Source organism: Adiantum capillus-veneris, chromosome 18 (assembly GCF_014529385.1).
Source record: "Adiantum capillus-veneris isolate H3 chromosome 18, ASM1452938v2, whole genome shotgun sequence".
NCBI classification, from domain to species: domain Eukaryota; kingdom Viridiplantae; phylum Streptophyta; class Polypodiopsida; order Polypodiales; family Pteridaceae; genus Adiantum; species Adiantum capillus-veneris.
The window spans coordinates 67245275-67253368 of NC_140948.1; the positions used below are offsets into that span (position 1 = coordinate 67245275).

General features: G+C 41.9%; 1 pseudogene; it reads left to right on the forward strand.

Annotated features, from left to right (window-relative positions):
• Window positions 1–320: 320 nt before the first annotated feature.
• On the forward strand, window positions 321–1290 carry LOC147435824 (uncharacterized; annotated as a pseudogene).
• The last annotated feature ends 6804 nt before the right edge of the window (window positions 1291–8094 follow it).

Genomic DNA, 8094 nt, shown 5'->3' on the forward strand with positions numbered 1-8094 from the left:
AGCACGTTCAGCCCCGCGCGACCTGAAAACGACCCAAACGTAGCCAAGCCCATCGGTGGAAGGTAGCCTTGCACTCACCCAAGGAGGGGGTTTGCATCCCAAACGTCACAAGAGGGGTGGGGGGAACTCGTCGCCTCACCTCACCCGTCCTTCACTCCGCGGTCCATTCCCGTCTTAACCAAGCACCACTATCTTATATTTGTACACAATCCGGTGCGGGCCGACAAACCCCCCAAGAACCATGACCCACGGGCCGGCAAATAGGGGAAACCCTCTTGTTGGGGGAAGGACACAAGAGAAGGTTTCCATGAGAGGATGCAATGGCCGAGGGCGCAAATGACGCGTTCATCGACGACATCCGATGCGCTAAGACGGGATGTCTTGTGGTGCCACGAGGAGCGAAGCACATGGATGAGGGCCGACAAGTGCTTGACACCACCGTCGACTCCATCATGATGTGGCCGACTACGTGGACGGAGGATAATGGAGGGCATGGACACGTTGATGGAACAGTGTGGACCGACAGTTGGGCTGATGCTCTGAGTATGTGGGCAAGGGCTGATAGGTACGTGAATCACAAAGCGGACGACGTCACTGCCAATGACAACGTGACACGGCAGATCGAGGTCGGGTGCACCGATGGGGCCGACTACGTCAAGGGAGGACAATCGAGGGATCATCTGTGTAAGTCTTCGATGACGGAATGGATCGGGCCGATAGGGGTGGACAGGTGAATCGGTGCTTAAAGCACGGAGCAGACGACACCACCATCGACTGCACTGCGATGGAGCCGATCAAGTTCAGTTGCACTGACATAACCGACTAGCCATGCACGTCAAAGTTGATGGGGCCACGTGGGTCGACATGTGAGCCACGCGAGGATCAAAGAGTGCGTGAAGGACGGAGCAAACGATGCCACCATCGACTTCATCGTGATGGGGCCGATAGCATCGGCGAGGCCAACGAACCATGCACGGGTTCAATGATGGTATGGCATGGGCGGATGGGTGAGCCAACACGACGGGTGTGTCCAAGAGGGTTGAGGGTACATGAAGAACAAAGTGGACAACACCATGGCCGATGACACCATGACGGGGCCGGTAGCATCAACGGGGCCACCTAGGTTATAACTAGAAGTATGGCCACGAGACTTTTTAGGGGTGGAGAAATGGAGTTGAAACCCACCCGTGCAAAGTCACATGGCCATCCGATATGATTTGGGTGGTTCTGAACCATACTATACGCAAAAATGGATTGTACAAGCCATACGATCCATTTTACTACACATAGTATGGGCCTTGACCACCCATAGTAGTTTGGATGGCTATGCAAATTTGCTCCAGTTGGGAAATAGCACTCACCTCCACCCGTGAAATTTTTTTGGCCATCCGATATCGGTTGGGAGGTCTCGATACATTATATGCTAAAATTGGCCATATGAGCCATACGAACCATTTTAGCACATAGTATGGGCCTTGATCACCCAAACCATATTTGATCCATGTGAAACTTTGCAGGGATGCGGAAATGGTTATCACTCCTACACGTGCAAAGGCTCACGGCCATCCGATATGGTTTGGGTGGTCCCGACTCATAACCACCCAAACTCATACTATGCCCTAAAATGGGTCGTATGAGCCATGCAACCCATTTTAACGCATAATTTGGGCCTTGACGGTCTATACCATATTGGATGGATGTGAAATTTTTCACGCATGGGTAATCTTTGCTCAATCCCACCCATGAAAAGTTTCAAAGCCATCCAATATGGTTTGGGCAACCTCGACCCATACTATGCACTAAAATGGGCCTTATGTCTCATACATCCCATTTTAGCTCATAGTAAGGACCTTGACCGCCTATACCATATCAGATGTCTGTAAAATGTATGAAGGAATGGCTCTCATCCCCACCCGTACAAAGTTTTTTATTCATTTGATATAGTTTGTATGGTCCCGAACCATATTATGTGCTAAAATGAGCCACATGGCTCATTCGACCCTTTTTAGTACATAGTATGAGCCTTTACCACTTATACCATATCGGATGGTTGTGCAACCTTGTAGGGGTTAGATAATGGTGCTCACCTCCACCCGTGCAAAGTCTTGTGGCCATCCAATATGGTTTGGGCAGTCTCAAACCATACTATATGCTAAAACAAATCGTATGGTTCATATGACCCAATTTAGCACATAGTATGGGTCCATACCAATTTGGATGGTTGTGAAAATTTTTAGGGGTGGGGTAATGGTGCTCACCCCCACCCATGAAAACTCTCATGGCCATCCAATATAGCTTGGGTGATCAAGGCCCATACTATGCGCTAAAATAGGTCGTATGAGCCATACGGTCCATTTTAGTGCATAGTATGGACCTTGATCACCCAAACCATATCAAATGATTGTGAAACTTTTCATGGGTGGCGAAATGGTTCTCACCCTCACCGATGCAAAGTCTCATCGCCATCCAATATGGTTTGAGAGGTCTCTATCCATACTATATGTTGAACCCGGAATTGTAATCCCTAAACCATAAACCCAATACCTTTAACCTTGAACTCTCAATCTAAATCCTTATCCCTAAACTCAAACCATATACCCTAAACCATAAACCTTAAACGTTGTACCACAAACCCTAAACCCTAAACCTTAACCCATAAACCCAAAACCAAAAACCTTAAACCTTGACCATAAATCTTAAATCTTAAACCCTATACCCCAAAACCTAACCTAAACCCTAACCCATAAATCCCAAACCCGGAGTTGTGAAACTTTTTACCGGTAGGGGAATGGTGCTTCACATCTATTTAATATGGTTTGAGTGGTCACCATCCATACTATGCACTAAATGGGCCGTATGGCTACCCTAAATCCTAAACAATGAACCCTAACCCATGAACCCTAAACTTGGATTATTGTGCACCTTTGCACCGGTGGACAAATGGTGCTCACCACCACCGACACCAAATTGGATGGCCACAATACTTTGTAAGGATGGGGATGATCACTGTTTTTACATCCTTGCAAAGCTTCATAGCCATTCGATATGGTATGGGTGATCAGGACCAATAATATGTGCTAAAATGGGCCGTGAGAGACATACGATCCATTTTAGCACATAGTATGGTTAGGGATCTCCCAAAACATATTGGATGGCCACAATAATTTTTAGGGATGGGGGTGATCACCATTGCTTCACTCCTACAATGTTACACAACCATCTGATATGGTATGGACAATCAAGGTCCATATTATGCGCTAAAATGGGACGTATGAGCCTTACGACTCATTTTAGCGCATAGTATGGGTCAGGAATACCCAAACCATATTGGATGGCCACAAGACATTGCACGAGTGGGAGAGAGTATAATCTCTCCACCCTTGCAAATTTTCCCAACCATCCGATATGGTATGGGCGGTCAAGGCCCATACTATGTGCTAAAATGAGATATATGGCTCATACAACAAATTGTAGCACATAATATGGGTCGAGACCTCTCAAACCATATTGGATGGCCATAAGAATTTTCATAGGCAGCGTTAAGTACTACTTACTCACTAATGAAAAGTATCACAGCTATTTGATATGGTTTGGGTGTGGTCAAAGCCCATACTGTGTGCAAAAATGGAGCGTATGAGCCATACGACCCATTCTTACACGTAGTATGGTTTGAGATTGCCAAAACCAAATTGGATGGCCACAAGAATTTTAATGGGTGGGTAGGAGCACTATTATTCCATCCTTGAAAATTTTCATAGCCATTCGATATGGTATGGACAATTAGGACCCGTAATATGTGCTCAAATGGGCCGTATGAGACAGATGGTCCATTTCAGCACATAATATGGTTAGGGACCGCCCAAAACATATTGAGTGGCCACAAGACTTTGCACGGATGTGGTTGATCACCATTAATTCACCCTTGCAATGATACACAACTATCCGATATGGTATGAGCGGTCAAAGGTCCATATTATGCGCTAAAATGGGACGTATGAGCGATACGGTCCATTTTAGCACATAGTATGGGTCAGGATTGCCCAAACTATATTGGATTGCCACAAGACCTTTTTATGAGTGGAGAAGAGTATAATTTCTCCACCCTTGTAAATTTTCCAGCCATCCGATATGGTATTGGCAGTCAAAGGCCCATACTATGTGCTAAAAGGAGATATATGGCTCATACAACAAATTTTAGCACATAGTATGGGTCGAGATCTCTCAATGGATGTCCATAATACTTTGCATGGATGGAGTTAAGTACTATCTACTCACTCATGTAAAGTCTCACAACTGTTCGATATGGTTTGCATGGTTAAAGCCCATACTATGCACTAAAATGGACCGTATGAGCCATACGACCCATTCTAGTGCATAGTATGGTTTGAGACCATTGAAACCATATTGGATGGCCACAAGGATTTGTATAGATGGGGATGAGAAATGCTTGTACATGCCTACAAATCTTCATAGCTATTCGATATGGTATGGGCGATTAGGACCCATAATATATGCTAAAATGGATCGTGTGAGACATACGATCCATTTTAGCACATAGAATGGTTAGGGACCTCTTAAAACATATTGGATGGCCATAAGACTTTTTAGAGATGAGGGTGGTCATCATTGCTTCACTTTTGCAATGTTACACAACCATCCGATATGATATGGATGGTCAAGGTCCATATTATGCGCTAAAATGGGACCTCTCAAGCCATATTGTATGGCCATAAGACTTGGCATATTGTATGGCCATAAGACTTGGCATATTGTATGGCCATAAGACTTGGCATGGGTATGGTTGAGTACTAGTTACTTACTTGTGTAGAGTCTCACAGCTATTCGATAAGGTTTGGGTGGTCAAAGCCCATACTATGCGCTAGAATGGACCATATGAGCCATACCACCGATTCTTGCGCATATGGTTCAAGACCACCCAAACCATTTTGGATTGCCACAAGAATTTTCACAGGTGGGGGTGAGTACTATTCTTCCATTCCTACAATGTTTCACAGCCATCCGATATGGTATGGGCAATCAAAGCCCATAATATGTGCTAAAATGGGTCGTATGAGATATACAGTCCATTTTAGCACATAGTATGGTTCGGGACTACCCAAACCAACCATAAGACTTTTCACGGGTGGGGGTGAAAATCATTAGCTCACCTCGGTTATGTTACACAACCATCCAATATGATATGGGCAGTTAAGGTCCATACTATGTGCTAAAATGGAATATATAGCTCATACAACCCATTTTAGCGCATAGTATGGGACTTAACCGCCCGTACGATATTGGATGAATCTACACCTTTGCACGGGTGGAAGAATAGTGATCACTTCCATCCATACAATTTTTCACAGCCATCCAATATGGTTTGGACAGTCTTGACCCATACTATGCGTAAAATGGGCCATATGAGTCATACGACCCATTTTAGCACATAGTATGGGCCTTGACCGCCCAATCCAATTTGGATGGATGTGAAACTTTGTACAAGTGGGGAAATGGGACACATATACATTGGTATCATTTTATAATGGATTAGGACATGCTTGTCTTTATAGTTTCTATATGGGTGTTTACATGCTCCTCTACAAGTGTATCTAGAATGTTGTCGCTATGGTCATCTTTACATACGGTCCATTTTAGCACATAGTATGGTTTGAGACTGCCCAACCAACCACAAGACTTTTCACGGGTGTGGGTGAAAACCATTAGCTCACCCCTGTAATGTTACACAACCATCCAGTATGATATGGGCAGTTAAGGTCCATACTATGTGCTAAAATGGGATATATTGTTCATACAACCCATTTTTGCGCATAGTATGGGACTTACCACCATACCATATCAAATGAATGTACAACTTTTCATGGGGAAAATAATAGTGATCACTTCCATTCATACAACTTTTTATAGCCATCCAATATGGTTTGGGTGGTCTTGACCCATACTATGCACTAAAATGGGCCATATGAGTCATACAACCCATTTTAGCACATAGTATGGGCCTTGACAACCCAGTCCAGTTTGGATGGATTTGAAACTTTGTACAAGTGGGGAAATGGGACTCATCTACATTAGTATCCTTTTATAATGGATTAGGACATGCTTGTCTTTATAGTTTCTATATGGGTGTTTACATGCTCCTTATAAGTGTATCTAGAATGTTGTCTCTATGGTCATCTATACAATTGTCTACATTGACATATACATGGTTAACTTTTTAAAGATTGATTGTCTATGTGGATCATCAATATGATCGGCTAATGTCATCAATAGGGTCATCTTCATTGCTATCTTTTTATATGATGGATTAGGATATGATCGTCTTTATATGGCTCTATGGAAACCTATATTGGACTCTATATGGTTGTCCTTATGACTATCTACATGGGAATTTATATAGTCCTCTACATTGGCATCCATATGGTCATATAAATATAGTGCTATCCTTTTTTCATATACCAAATTATATGGTCAGTTCTATGCTAGTCTATATGGCCAGTTCTACGATCTTTTATATAGGGATACATATGATCATCTATATGGTTGATGGTATGATCCTCTATATGGTCATCTATATGGTTGCTTATCACTAGAATGGTAACAAGACATTTTTATGTCCTTGGACACTTTTGTGTCCTGTTAAGTGACTATTTTGCTTGAATTATTTGAAGAGTATGAAAATGAATTTCTAGGTGCTATATATCCACAAAGTTGCCTTATGAGCTGAAACAAACTTACCATTTTCTTTTGAGTATCGATCTCACCATTAACCTTACTCTTGCACAACATTTTTGAACCTAAACTGTGTGAAAAAACGGGTCCTGTTTTTGGCTTTTTTCAATTTTTGGCAACTATACCACTCTAAACTTCATGTTTGTGAGGTTTAGATGGCCAGAGGTTAGGCCTTCATAGTTCTCAACCTGTTTTGATGCTTGTAGGGAGAGCTAAGTGTTAAAAATGAAAGTTATGACCAATTTACAAGAATTGCATAATCCTGTTTTTTGGCCAAAATTAGCACTTTTATGAATTTTTTGTTGGCTTTCTTGATATCCAAATTCAATTTTGATTGTGTAAGTGTAATGTATAACATAAAGCTAATCTTCCTTGAGTTTTGGGGGACCTAATATGCTATATAGCATAGTATATGATGATGGTTGAGTTTTCTGATTGCTGAAGAATACGATACATTTTAGAGTAGCAAGTATAACTTTCTCAATATTGCTAGTTTCTTACGCCAATTGTATGTATTTTGTAGGTAGTAACCATATCTAATCATAGACTACAAACTTGGCTAGATATTGAGTAGTTTCTATGGGTTTCTAGAGGTCATAATGCTAAACCCAGTTTTTTCACGTTTGTTGTATTTAGCATTTTATCATTGCCCCCAAGGTTCCAATTGTAAGAGATCCATAATCCGTTTGACATGCTCCATGGCTCCTTTTGAATCCAAATGCCCAAAGGGAACTAAGAAAACATGTATATAGTATCTGTATTGAGCGTGACTATAGAAACTTTGATGATAGATCTGCAGAATGGCAAAAATGCAACTTTTTTGTACCTATTTTTTTTGCCCAAAAAAAAATTAGTGAGGTAAAAGCAACCATATGTTTTGGTCACCAACCCATTGAAGTTAACGGGGCATTTTATATCATGTCCTACAAAACTCCCCACTCTTATTTATATGCAATCAACCGTAAGAAATTGCTGTTTTGGGCAAAATGCACTGGTCCATCAACTTTGGAGGTTTGTAGTGACCAAGGGATGAGAAAAATTACAAGTTTCTCATTTTTGCCATATGTAGTAGTTATTGAACTAGAAGCTCATGAAAGGATTTTTCAAAATGAGTGGATCTACTATGGTTTTGGAATTTTTTCCCAAAACCCTGAAAGGACACTTTTATGTCCTGTTAAGTTACCATTCTAGTGTTATAGGATTGCTCCAAGCCCTTTTAAATGGTTCTTTGTATGGCTAACTAGATTATATTATTTTCTATGTCATCGTCTTTATTATCGCATATATGGTCAACCAGATTGGTGTATACTTAGACAACTAGATCATCGTCTATATGGTCAACCAGAT